Here is a 12600-nt window from a genome sequence, read left to right on the forward strand (position 1 = left end):
AGATCTACTCTTGTACTACCCATATCATCAATATTAATCAAGCAGGACGTAGGGTTTTACCTCCATCGAGAGGGCCCGAACCTGGGTAAAACTTCGTGCCCCTTGCCTCCTGTTATCCAGCCTAGACGCACAGTTCGGGACCCCCTACCCGAGATCCGCCGGTTTTGACACCGACAGTGTGATTCTGTGACGTCTTGGTCTGGTCGTCGGACACAAACGAAGTACGCGAAGTTGCAGCTATGGCGAACTTTTAATGTAAACAAAACCCCCCAAAGTCTAAACGACGCCCTAAGGGTTGTATATATGGAGAAAGAGGGGGGAATTTCATGGCCCTTGGAGGAGGGGTCCAAAACCAACCCTAACTCTTGTTCCCCCACACAAACGGACTCTAAAAACAGCCTATACTTAAGTATTTCGAAAATACATGGGCCTGGCCCAATAATAAGGTGACGCGGCATCTAGAATAGCCTCTAGACGAAATTTATGAAGTGGCATCTTATATATTTCGTCCAAGGCTTCATGCACTTTTTATGGTGGCTTCAATGTCCTGAAACCATCACTTGTAACTCCGTTTTGGATCCCCTTGCGCATGCCACCATCTCCATGCTTGGTCTTGCTCCAGTGTTCATCCCTCTTATCCATGCCAGGCCCTTCATTTGTAAGCAAAACAAATGTATCCAATTTAGGCAGCATCATATTCTCATGAACATTAGAATCATTACCAAGAAACGAAAGTACCTGATAATTTAATTGGCATGCGCGAGCTCTAGTAATTGGTCCAGTATGTATAGCAGCAGGGGCTGTGGGTGTAACAATGGTATTGATGTCCTCATCATCCCCCCTTCTTGAAATGAAGTCGTCCTCGAGGAAAGCTCATCTTCCTCACCCAAATAAGGCTTCAAATATGCAATATTAAAAGTGGGACTAGCCCCAAAATCTGCAGGCAGCTCAAGTTTATATGCATTATCATTTATTTTCTCTAACACCTTAAAAGGACCATCGGCACGTGGCATTAGCTTTGATTTGTGCAAATTAGGAAATCTATCCTTACGCAAATGTACCCAAACAAGATCTCCAGGTGCAAACACAACATGGTTTCTACCCTTATCTCCAGCAAGTTTATATTTAGCATTCATACTCTCAATGTTTTCCTTAGTTAACCCATGCATTTTTAAAATCAATTCAGCACGTTTTTTAGCATCACAATTAACCTTCTCCGAAGATGGAAGAGACAACAAATCAATAGGTGCACGAGGTAGGAAACCATACACAATTTCAAAAGGGCACATCTTAGTAGTAGAATGCAATGAACGATTATAAGCAAAATAAATATTCCCTCCGTCCCATAATATAAGAACGTTTGTGACACTACACTAGTGACAAAAACGTTCTTATATTATGGGACAGAGGGAGTATGAGGCAAGCATTCTTCGCACATTTTCTTAGTTTTTCTTCAAAACAGCCCTAAGCATAGTAGACAATGTTCTATTGAGTACTTCAGTTTGTCCATCAGTTTGGGGGTGACAAGTAGTACTAAAAAGCAGTTTAGTCCCCAATTTAGCCCATAAACATCTCCAAAAGTTGCTAAGAAATTTAGTATCACGGTCTGAAACAATAGTATTTGGCACACCATGCAAGCGAATAATTTCACGAAAGAACAAATCAGCAACATTAACAGCATCATCGCTTTTATGACATGGTATAAAGTGTGCCATTTTCGAGAATCTGTCCACGACAATAAATATGCTATCCCCCCTTCTTTGTTCGAGGTAAACCTAAAACAAAGTCCATACAAATATCCTCCCGCGGAACACTAGGTACAGGCAAAGGCATATATAAACCACGAGGATTGAGTCGTGACTTAGCTTTTTGACATGTAGTGCAGCGAGCAAAAAAATGCTCAACATCCCGTCTCATCTTTGCCAAAATAAATGTGTAGCAAGTATATCCTCCGTCTTCTTGACGCCAAAGTGTCCCATTAATCCTCCTCCATGCGTCTCTTGCAACAACAAAAGACGAACAGAGCTAGCTGGAATGCATAGCTTGTTAGCACGAAACACAAATCCATCATTACAGACGAACTTGTTCCAAGTTCTCCCTTCCTTACAATTCTGCAATACATCTTTAAATTCAGCATCATGCATATATTGATCTTTGATGGTCTCCAAACCAAATATTTTAAAGTCAAGTTGTGAAAGCATAGTATAACGACGAGACAAAGCATCGGCAATAACATTTTCTTTACCCTTCTTGTGTTTAATGACATAAGGGAAAGTCTCAATGAATTCAACCACTTAACCTATATTGTCATCAATCACCAAAAAGGGGGAGATTGTAAGTGCATCTAGTGCCCCTTAGTGATTTTGGTGTATTGAAGACTTATAGGTTAAGGGACTAATGCGTTTGTGAGTGTACACAGGTCTATAAGTCTATGAGAAGTTTGATATTTACAGAGAAAGTCGACCCCTAAAAATGAAGTTCTTCCACTGAAGACTTTGGATTTCTGAAGACTTTCTGAAGACTTTGAAAGTGAAGAAATTGGTGTGACCTTGAAGACTTGGAATTCATTCGAGGAACATGAAGCGTGAAGACTTTTATTTTCGTAGTTTCATTTTCTCTTTCTTGATTCATAGGAAACACCGTACTGTTAAAGGGGGTCGAGGAAATACTAAGGAAAAATTTCCATGTGATGCTCAACTCAAAATCCTACACCTACCAAGAAGCCACTGGAAAATCTCATACAGTCGAGTCATATTCTTCAGTGACAGGGACGAAGTTCTTCTGGTCTTTGAGGAATTTGTTCTGACTGAGGAGTTAGGAATTCGCCAGTGCGGATTGCCTACACATTGAGGAACATGATAACCCTGAGGATTTTGCCACTCAAAATTCCGACCGTTGTTGTGCTATGCGTCAGCTGTCCCAAAATATCTATCCACCTAATGGTCATATCATTGAAGGGAATTTATGTCTTATCATGTCGGGCTACTCCCTAGGCTATAAATAGCCGCCCCCTACAACCACTAGCTGGTTGGCTGCTCCAAGAGGAACTGACACTTGTCATTTGAGAGCAACCCATCCTCCGAGGACTTTGAGCGAAAATCATCAAGTGAGGAAAACCCAAACCCAAACACCTACAAACCCCAAATGATTGAGCATCACTGAAGAGATTGATCCTACGTGGATCTGATGCGTGTTACCTTTGAAGACTGTGCTTCTTCCAGACGGTTAGGCGTCATGGTCTAGAGCATCCAAGAGGAATTGTGGATCGCCGATGGACCAAGTTTGTGAAGGTTTGGAAGTCACCTGAAGACTTACCATGAGTGATTGGGTGAGGTCTGTGTGACCTTAGCTCAAGGGGAATACGGTGAGGACTGGGTGTCCTGAGCTGCGTGTTCAGGACTGGGTGTCCGGGACTGTGTGTCCTCAGGTTTAAATACCTAGCCGCCCTAACCAGACGTACAACTGAGACAGCAGTTGGAACTGGTCTACCAAATCATTGTCTTCACCAAGCTTACTGGTTCTATTTCCTCAACTCTTTCATTTCCTCATAACTGTGTTGTGTGCTTGTTCATATCTGTGCTTGAAGACTTTGACTGAAGATTTTCTCAATTTACTCAGTTCAATTTCTTCAGTCTGTTTGTCTTCATCCTGTGTTATCCTGTGCTTACGCTTTCTGTACTCTATGCCTGTCTTCATTTCATCATGATGACTATGCTTGTGTTCTGTTATGTTTACTTTTGAGTACTTATTCCGCTGCTAGTTGTTCTTTGCTAAGGAATTTCCTCACCTGCAAATTCCTCAGTGAAGAATTCATAAAAATCGCCTATTCACCCCCCTCTAGTCGGTATAATGCACTTTCAATTGGTATCGGAGCAAGGTACTCCCTTGTTCTGTGTGATTTTGGTTTAACCGCCTGGAGTTTTAGTTATGTCGACCGCAGGTATGATCAAGGTCTCTGCTGGGTGTCCTACCTTCGATGGGACGGACTACCCCTACTGGAAGAATAAGATGCGAATGCATCTTGAGGCAATTGATAACGATCTCTGGTATGTTGTGGAAAATGGTGTTCCCTCAGTCACACCTTCTCTGAATGCTGCTGATGTGAAGAGATTCAAGCAACTCGATTCTCAAGCGAAGAATATCATATGTGGCCATCTGAGCAAAGGACAGTATGGAAGAGTGAGTGCTTTGGAAACTGCTAAGCTTATCTGGGATAGACTGTCCAAAGTGAATGAAGGAGTCTCAACACAGCGTGACTCTCGAGTTGATGTTCTTCGCAATCTCTTCAACCGCTTCAAAAGACTCGACAATGAAAATGTTCAACAAACCTTCGATCGCCTCACTGACATCTCAAATGAGCTTCAAGCACTTGGTGCCACTGACATCACCGACCATGAGGTGGTGAAGAAATTGCTAGATCGCTTGATTCCTCATTTGACACCCTGGCATTGATGATACAAGAACGTGCTGATTACAAGTCACTTGATCCTGCTGATATTCTCGAGAGGCTAAATACTCATGAGTTCCAACTTGCTAAAAAAAGAGATCTCTATGGTTCGAGCTATGGTAGATCATGTGCACTGAAGGCCAAGGCAATATCTGAGTCCGAAGATGAAGACTCTGGTAGCAGTCTTGGTGATCCCGAAGAACTAAGCCATTAGCTAGCACCGCTCGTGAATAAATTCCAAAAGTTCTCAAGACGTGGTCGCTTTGGAAGACCCTCAAGGAGCAATGATTCCTCATCCAGTGACTATAAGAGGAGGCTCTGTCACAAATGCAAGAAACCTGGACATTACATTCAAGATTGTCCTCAGTGGGAAAATGAATCAAAGAAGAAGAAATACAAGGATTACAGTTCTGGTGATGCGAAGAAAAAGAAGAAATCCTCAAAATCATCATAAGCAAAATCCTCAAAATCTTCATCTCACAAGAAGAGAAGCTCTAAGAAGGCTGGGGCATTCATTGGCAAGGAAATGGACTCTAAGGCTGAATCTGAAGAAAATGAGGAAGAGGAGCATCTGAGGAGTCTGAATCCGGAGTGGCGAGCCTAGCCCTCGCTACCGCATTTGTCAGCAAGTCTATCTTCAACACTGAAGAAAATGACCTCACCAACAAGGCTGATGAAGGCGATAGCGACTACGCTCCCTTCTATTGCTTCATGCAAAGGGTGCCAAGGTACTCAAATATACCTCCTCTGAGTCAAGTGAGAATGAATCTGATGAAAACCTTAAGCCTAGCTATTCTAAACTTGCTAAGATTGCTGTAAAACAACAAAGGGCTTTTGAAAAGGTTCAAAACATGCTAGACAAAAGTGATGATATGTTGGGTGAAGAAATGGATCGCACTAAAGCCTTGATTGAAAATCTTCAAAGACTTTAGACTAGGTTTGACAACCTTCAAGGTCATCATAACACTCTCTTATCTGATCATGAGAAGCTTTCTTATGAATTTCTTCAAAGAAAGCAAGACCTTGAAAAGCTAAGAGTGAGTTATGAAGATCTTCAGAAGGAGCGCGATTCATTACTTGCTCAACAAATCAGCGCTTCTCAGGAAGAATTTGTTCCTCCATGTTTGAAAGTGCATTGAACGTGAATCTGCTAATTCTTCACCAGAATGTTCAAATGCTGCTAGTGTTTCAAATTCTTCACATGCCTCTGCTATCACTAATTCCTCATCTAAGGACACTGCTAGTATCACTGACGATGCAGGGCTGAAGTAATTGTACATGACAGGCATGTACAAAAGCCTCAAAGGGCATCCGTCTCTTTGTGATGTGCTTAAAAAGCAGATCCTCAACAGGAACCCTAGGAAAGAGGGTATTGCCTTTCAGAGGAAACTCAATGCCGATGGTACATATTGGAAGCTTGAGCAGTACCCCAAAACTACATGGGTTGCTGCAAAAGGACCTCTAGTTGATCCATCTAACTTATCTGGATTTTCATGTGAATCTCCTCGTTCTGATGATGAGTCATTTGACTCCAACTATAAACTATTCAAAAATTAGAATGGTGAAGTATTTGCTAGATATGTTGGCACTAACTGCAGGAACGGTCCCCCTATGAAGAAAATCTGGGTCCCAAAAAGTGCCTCAGGTGAATGTCCTCAGGACACCACCTATGAAGAATAGGAACCCCAGAGCAAATTCTTCATATGGACCAAATTCTTCATATGGATCCAAGTCCTCATGCGGACCAAACTCCACACGTGGATCAAATTCCTCAAAAGGATCGAAGTCCTCATATGAATATCATCGTGCTAACAACTTTGTTTCGCAGGGAAGAGCTAAGGACTATGAATATGAGCATTATTCTTATAATCATGATGTTCATAAGTCCTCGAAGAATTTCTCTGCTTATTCATATGCTTATCCTAACTCCTCTTATGTGAAACAAAATGGACTGGCTTCTATGCCACCTTTCTCGTATGGAGCTCGCAGAGTGATGAACTCTTTGCCACCCCTTTAGATGTGGGGGGTGAAGAAAAAGAACTAATCTCTTCTGCAGGGTTAGGTCTCCAGACGTACGTAATCATTTGAGGAATTTGCTGGAGACCTGAGTATGCATGAAAGGACACATGCTAATCATGAAGAAATGAACTTTCATTTCTCACGTCCTCATACTGCTTTATCTGTTCTTTTGCTTGATGAAATTGATCTGATGAATTGATGTCATATTCTTCACTGATGAAGTATATGAGTTCGTAAGTTGCACTAATTCATCTGCAGGATGATCAACCCAAAGCCACTGAGTGGGTCCTTGATAGTGGATGTACAAATCACATGACTGGTGACAAGAATCTATTGATGGATGCTCCATTATCTCCGTCGCATCTGAAGCATATCATCTTTGCCGACAAAGGCAAAAGTCAAGTATTGGGTCTAGGTAAGGTTGTGATCACAAAGGATCGACACATGGACAAAGTCATGCTTGTCGAGTCCTTAGGATACAACCTCATGTCTGTCTCAATGCTTTGCGATCTCGATATGGTTGTTGTCTTTGGCAAGTACCGTTGTGTTGTGGTTATGGAAGCTGACAATTCCAAAGTCTTCGAAGGCTTTAGGAGAGGAGACTGTATATTGTTGATTTCTCTACAGGACCACAACCAGCCGTGTGCCTACTTGCAAAAGCTTCAGAAGGCTGGCTCTGGCATCGACGACTTGGTCATGCAGGCATGAGGAATTTGCACACGCTTGCGAAGAAGAAGCATGTCATTGGCATCGAGAATGTCAAATTCCTCAAGGATCACCTATGCGGAGCCTGTGAAGCTGGGAAGATGACAAAGGCTAAGCATCCAGCGAAGACTATCATGACCACTACTCGTCCATTTGAATTGCTTCACATGGATCTCTTCGGTCCTAATCATTATTCTGCTGTTACAAATGATGCATCTCTATATGGCTTTGTTATTGTTGATGATTACTCTCGATACACATGGGTACACATTGTTACTTACAAACATGAAGTGCAGGAAGTCTTCAAACGATTTTCCTCGAGGGCTTCAACCAACTTTGGTGTGAAGATCAAGCACATCAGAAGTGACAATGGAACTGAGTTCAAGAATTCTGGTCTTGATGACTATCTTGATGAACTTGGTATTACTCATGAGTTATCTGCTCCTTATACTCCTCAGCAGAACGGCGTCGTGGAGCGCAAGAACAGGACTCTTGCTGAGATGGCTCGCACTATGCTTGATGAATACAAAACGCCTCGTCGTTTCTGGATTGAGGCAATTGATACTGCATGCCACATCATCAACAGAGTATATCTTCACAAATTCTTCAAGAAGACTGCCTATGAACTCCTCACTGATAAGAAACCCAATGTAAGTTATTTCAAAGTCTTCGGTGCTAAATGTTGGATTAGAGATCCTCATCACAACTCAAAATTTGCACCGAAAGCACATGAAGGTTTTATGCTTGGTTACGGAAAGGACTCGCACACCTACAGAGTCTTCAACAACGTTCTTCACAAGGTTGTTGAAACTGTAGATGTGCGGTTCGATGAAACTAATGGCTCGCAAAGAGAGCACCTACCTACTGTGATAGATGAACCAGCACCTGAGGAAACTATCAAGTTCAAGGCTACTGAGGATGTCATTCCTACTAAAGAATCTGCTGAAGAATTCATTCCAGAACATGAAGAATGTCGAGCTAATGCACCTGAAGAAAATACTGAAGAAAATGGTGCTGAAGAGAATGCTGATCAAATTCCTCAACGACAACCAGCTCATCCTCGCATTGCAAAAGAAGTGCAAGTTGAAAAGATCATCAATGACATCAAAGCGCCAGGTCCTCTCACACGCTCAAAAGCTTCACATTTATCTAACTTTTGTGGGCACTATGCTTTTGTCTCTATCACAGAGCCCACTAAGGTAGATGAAGCATTTCTGGAGCCTGAGTGGATTCAGGCCATGCAAGAAGAATTACATCAGTTCGAGCTCAACAATGTCTGGGAACTGGTCAAACGTCCAGATCCTCGCAAGCACAATATCATTGGCACAAAGTGGATCTACCGCAACAAGCAAGATGAAAATGGCCTTGTGGTGAGGAATAAGGCACGACTCGTAGCTCAAGGCTACACACAGGTTGAAGGAATTGATTTCGATGAAACTTTTGCACCTGTTGCTAGACTTGAGGCTATTCGCATATTACTTGCTTATGCTAACCATCATGATATCACTTTATATCAAATGGATGTGAAAAGTGCATTCCTCAATGGTAAGCTTGAGGAAGAAGTATATGTTGCTCAACCCCCAGGTTTTGAAGATCCAAAGAATCCTGACAAAGTCTTCAGACTCAACAAGGCCCTCTATGGCCTCAAGCAGGCCCCACGGGCGTGGTATGATACTTTGAAGGAATTCTTCATGAAGAAAGGCTTCAAACCCGGTTCACTCGACCCTACTCTTTTCACTAAATCTTATGATGGTGAATTGTTTGTGTGCCAAGTATATGTTGATGATATTATCTTTGGCTGTACTGACCAACGTTATAGTGATGAATTTGCCTACATGATGAGTGAAGAATATCAAATGTCTATGATGGGAGAATTGAAATTCTTCTTAGGTCTTCAAATTCGTCAACAACGCAATGGCATATTCATATCTCAGGAGAAATACCTCAAGGATGTACTGAGGAAATTCGGCATGCAAGATTGCAAAGGCGTCAAAATTCCTATGCCCACAAATGGCCATCTGTGCACTGATGAAAATGGTATTGACTTCGATCATAAGGTATACCGCTCCACGATTGGTTCTTTATTGTACTTATGTGCATCTAGGCCAGATATAATGCTTAGTGTTTGCATGTGTGCCCGATTTCAAGCTACACCAAAGGAATCACACCATAAGGCTGTGAAGCATATTCTTCGATATCTAGCTCACACACCAACACTTGGATTATGGTACCCCAAGGGCTCGGCTTTTGATCTCATTGGATATTCTGACTCTGACTATGCTGGTGATCGTGTGGACCGCAAGTCAACATCTGGTACATGTCATTTCCTCGGACGATCTTTGGTCTGTTGGTCCTCGAAGAAACAGAACTGCGTATCACTATCTACTACTGAAGCTGAGTATATTGCCGCTGGTTCTTGTTGTGCTCAATTGCTATGGATGAAGCAAACTCTCAAGGACTATGGCATCAACATGAAGAATGTGCCTCTCTTCTGTGACAATGAGAGTGCTATCAAGATTGCTCACAGCCCAGTTCAACACTCGAAGACTAAGCACATTCAGATTCGTCATCATTTTCTTCGTGATCATGTGTTGAAGGGCGACATTTCTATTGAGCATGTGAATACTGAAGAACAACTAGCCGATATCTTCACAAAACCCTTGGATGAGAAGAGATTTAGCAAGTTGCGGTGTGAGCTAAATATCCTGGAATCTTCGAATGTTCTTTGTAAAGGACACTCATCCTAACACTTATGCAAAATTGATGACTTAGATGTGCAACACATGAAGAAACATTTTTCTTCAATCAATGAAGAATAACACTCTAAGTGTGAAGAAATTAACGAAGAATTTGATTCTCAGAACCTTACGACAATTGTACGCGGTGTCTGAAATCATCATTCTTATACGGTGGGTCATGCCACCACCAAAAGTTGAAATTCCTCAGTTGTTCAAATTCTTCAACTTTGCATTGTCTTCACTGTTTCCGTCGTTTTTCTTCATTGGCTATATATATATATATGAGTTTATGTCCTCTACAGCATTCGCTTATGGCTAATTCTTCAAGTTGGTTTTTTTTCTAAGTGAATGTGATCCGACCCTTCCCCTCTATGCTATACTCAACCCAATCTATTCACAAATTCTTCATGTGCGTTCTATTTGAAACTCGTTCAAAATCTTCACTGTGTCCTTGTCAGCTGAAGAATTTGCGAACGAAACTTTTAACTTATCTTATCCAAATTTTCGGCTTTGCTGCTCAAACCGTTCCACATCCCACGACATACTTATCCATTCACCCATGATCTAACACGATCTCCACTTCTCAGTACGTGGGTGACACATGTCATGTGAAGGAGAAGGGTCAGGGGCACGTTCGTCCAAATACTTTGGGCGAACAGTTTTTCATCGTGGCTATAAATACCCCCTCTCCCCTTCCTCACTTCTTTTACTCCGCTCGACCTCTCTCCAACTCGAGCTTCTCAAACCGTAGCGCCGCCACTACTTCATCGTCGCCGGTGAGGAAGAGCTTCACTGCCTCGACCTCGTCGCTGCCGTACTCGCGCCAGCCGCGGAAATCTTCACTCCACCACCGCCGTAGCCGTCTTCCTCCGCCAAGTTAGGGCATGGAAGATCTGCACTGACGAACTTCCCATCTCCACATTCCAGTTCGTCGTGTTCTTCGTCCAGGGTAATTAAAAGTTACTTTTACTGCCCTAGTTGATTCAAATGATTATCTATAAAATCTTCAAAGGTGTTTTTCTTCATACCTTCACACACTAAAACACCTCACATATCCTCTGTTCTTGATTCATTTCTCTAAGCTGCAAATTTCTCTTCAAGATTCCTCAATTGTGCGGATTTCTGATCTGTACAACTCTGGAACCTAAGACTAAGAACGCTCAGTGAAATTCTTCAAGACTTATCTGGTCAAATTCCTCAAACTTGTTCTTTATAAAAACCTTCTGAGAACGCATATGACCTCTCCAAATTCCTCGCAACTATACTCTGTTCACAGGTACTCATGTCAGCTGCTGAATCACTAGGTTCTCATCAACTTAACTCATTTGCAGCGTTCCTCGAAGAAAAATTGCATACTTTTTCAGAGAATTCGATTGTTCAAATTCCTCAACTGAAGAAAATGGCTGACGGTAAGAAGCCACAGAAAGGAGGAAAGAGGCCTGAGGTCAACACCGCGTTTGAGATCCCTGATGATATATATGCTGGGTACTGCACACCTCCTGAGGAAGACAAAAATCAGCGCAAGGTGCGCATTCAGAAGATAGAGAGGAGATGGGCTAGAGAGTGGAGGGGGTACAGATATGTCACTCCCAAATACATGAAGAAATTCGCACTCAATCCTCCATGCCCAAGACCTCCATTGGCACCTGGCGAAATAGCTGATCCCACCAGCCTCAAGCGTGGTGAGGATTATCCTGATGAATGGGCCAAGCGCCAAGCCAAGTTGGCTAAACAAGCCAAAGAAGCGGTGAGGAAATTCAACGAAGACTCTGCTGTTGCTGCCGTTGAGGCCTCTGTCAAGCCTAAGAAGGCCATGTCAAAGAAGCATGCGCACAAGCCAAGTGCTTCGCCTTCAGTGCCCTCAAGGCCAAGTTCCTCAGCAATGCCCTCACGGCTAGAATCTTCAAAGCCATCAAGGCCAATTCCTCATGCTGCTCCTGCTCCTCCCAAATCCTCAGCTGCTCCAACAAAGTCCTCTGCACCTGTGCATCTCGCCACGTGTCAAAGGATCACAGGCGTCTCAATTGCCTCAGGAGCTTCAGCTAGTTCCTCAGCTGCACCAAATTCTTTAACGGACCCTCTCTACTGAAGACAAAGGCCACTGCTGGACGAGGTCCTCGCACTAGTCCTCAGAAGAAGCAGGTCGCCTTCCAAGTGCTGCCTAAAGAAGATGAAGCTGATGATGATGAACTTGCTGAAATCATCAGAGATAGGCAAGTCAGGGCCGCTAGAGCCAAGGGAACAGATGTGCCACTACTTTTGGATCCAAAGTTGATCCTCGAATAGATTGATGTTTGGCACAAGTACCCCAACACTCCCATGCCTGACTTCAAGCTGACTCCTGGACAAAGTCACATGCTGACCCACTTCATACAAGAAGAAAAATGGAAATATGAGAAGGCCAGGCAGATCAAGAAAGCGCAGTACAAGAAGGAGCGCTATCTGAAGAAAAACATTGTCTCTATGACAACTGAAGAACTTGTCACTGGTCAAACTGAGATCAAGAAACCCAGTGATGAATTTGACACATACCGCGTTGATTGGCTTGGAGCCAAGGTTCGCTTTGTGAAACTTGCTGATAACTTCACCTCAAATGTTGCAGCCCCAACGCAACAGGAAATTCCTCAGGCTGAAGCATCTGCTCAGCCAACTGAAGAACATGCCAGCACTACTGATGACTTTCAGGCTGCT

The sequence above is a fragment of the Triticum aestivum genome, chromosome 4A, assembly GCF_018294505.1.
Source record: "Triticum aestivum cultivar Chinese Spring chromosome 4A, IWGSC CS RefSeq v2.1, whole genome shotgun sequence".
Taxonomy (NCBI): Eukaryota; Viridiplantae; Streptophyta; class Magnoliopsida; order Poales; family Poaceae; genus Triticum; species Triticum aestivum.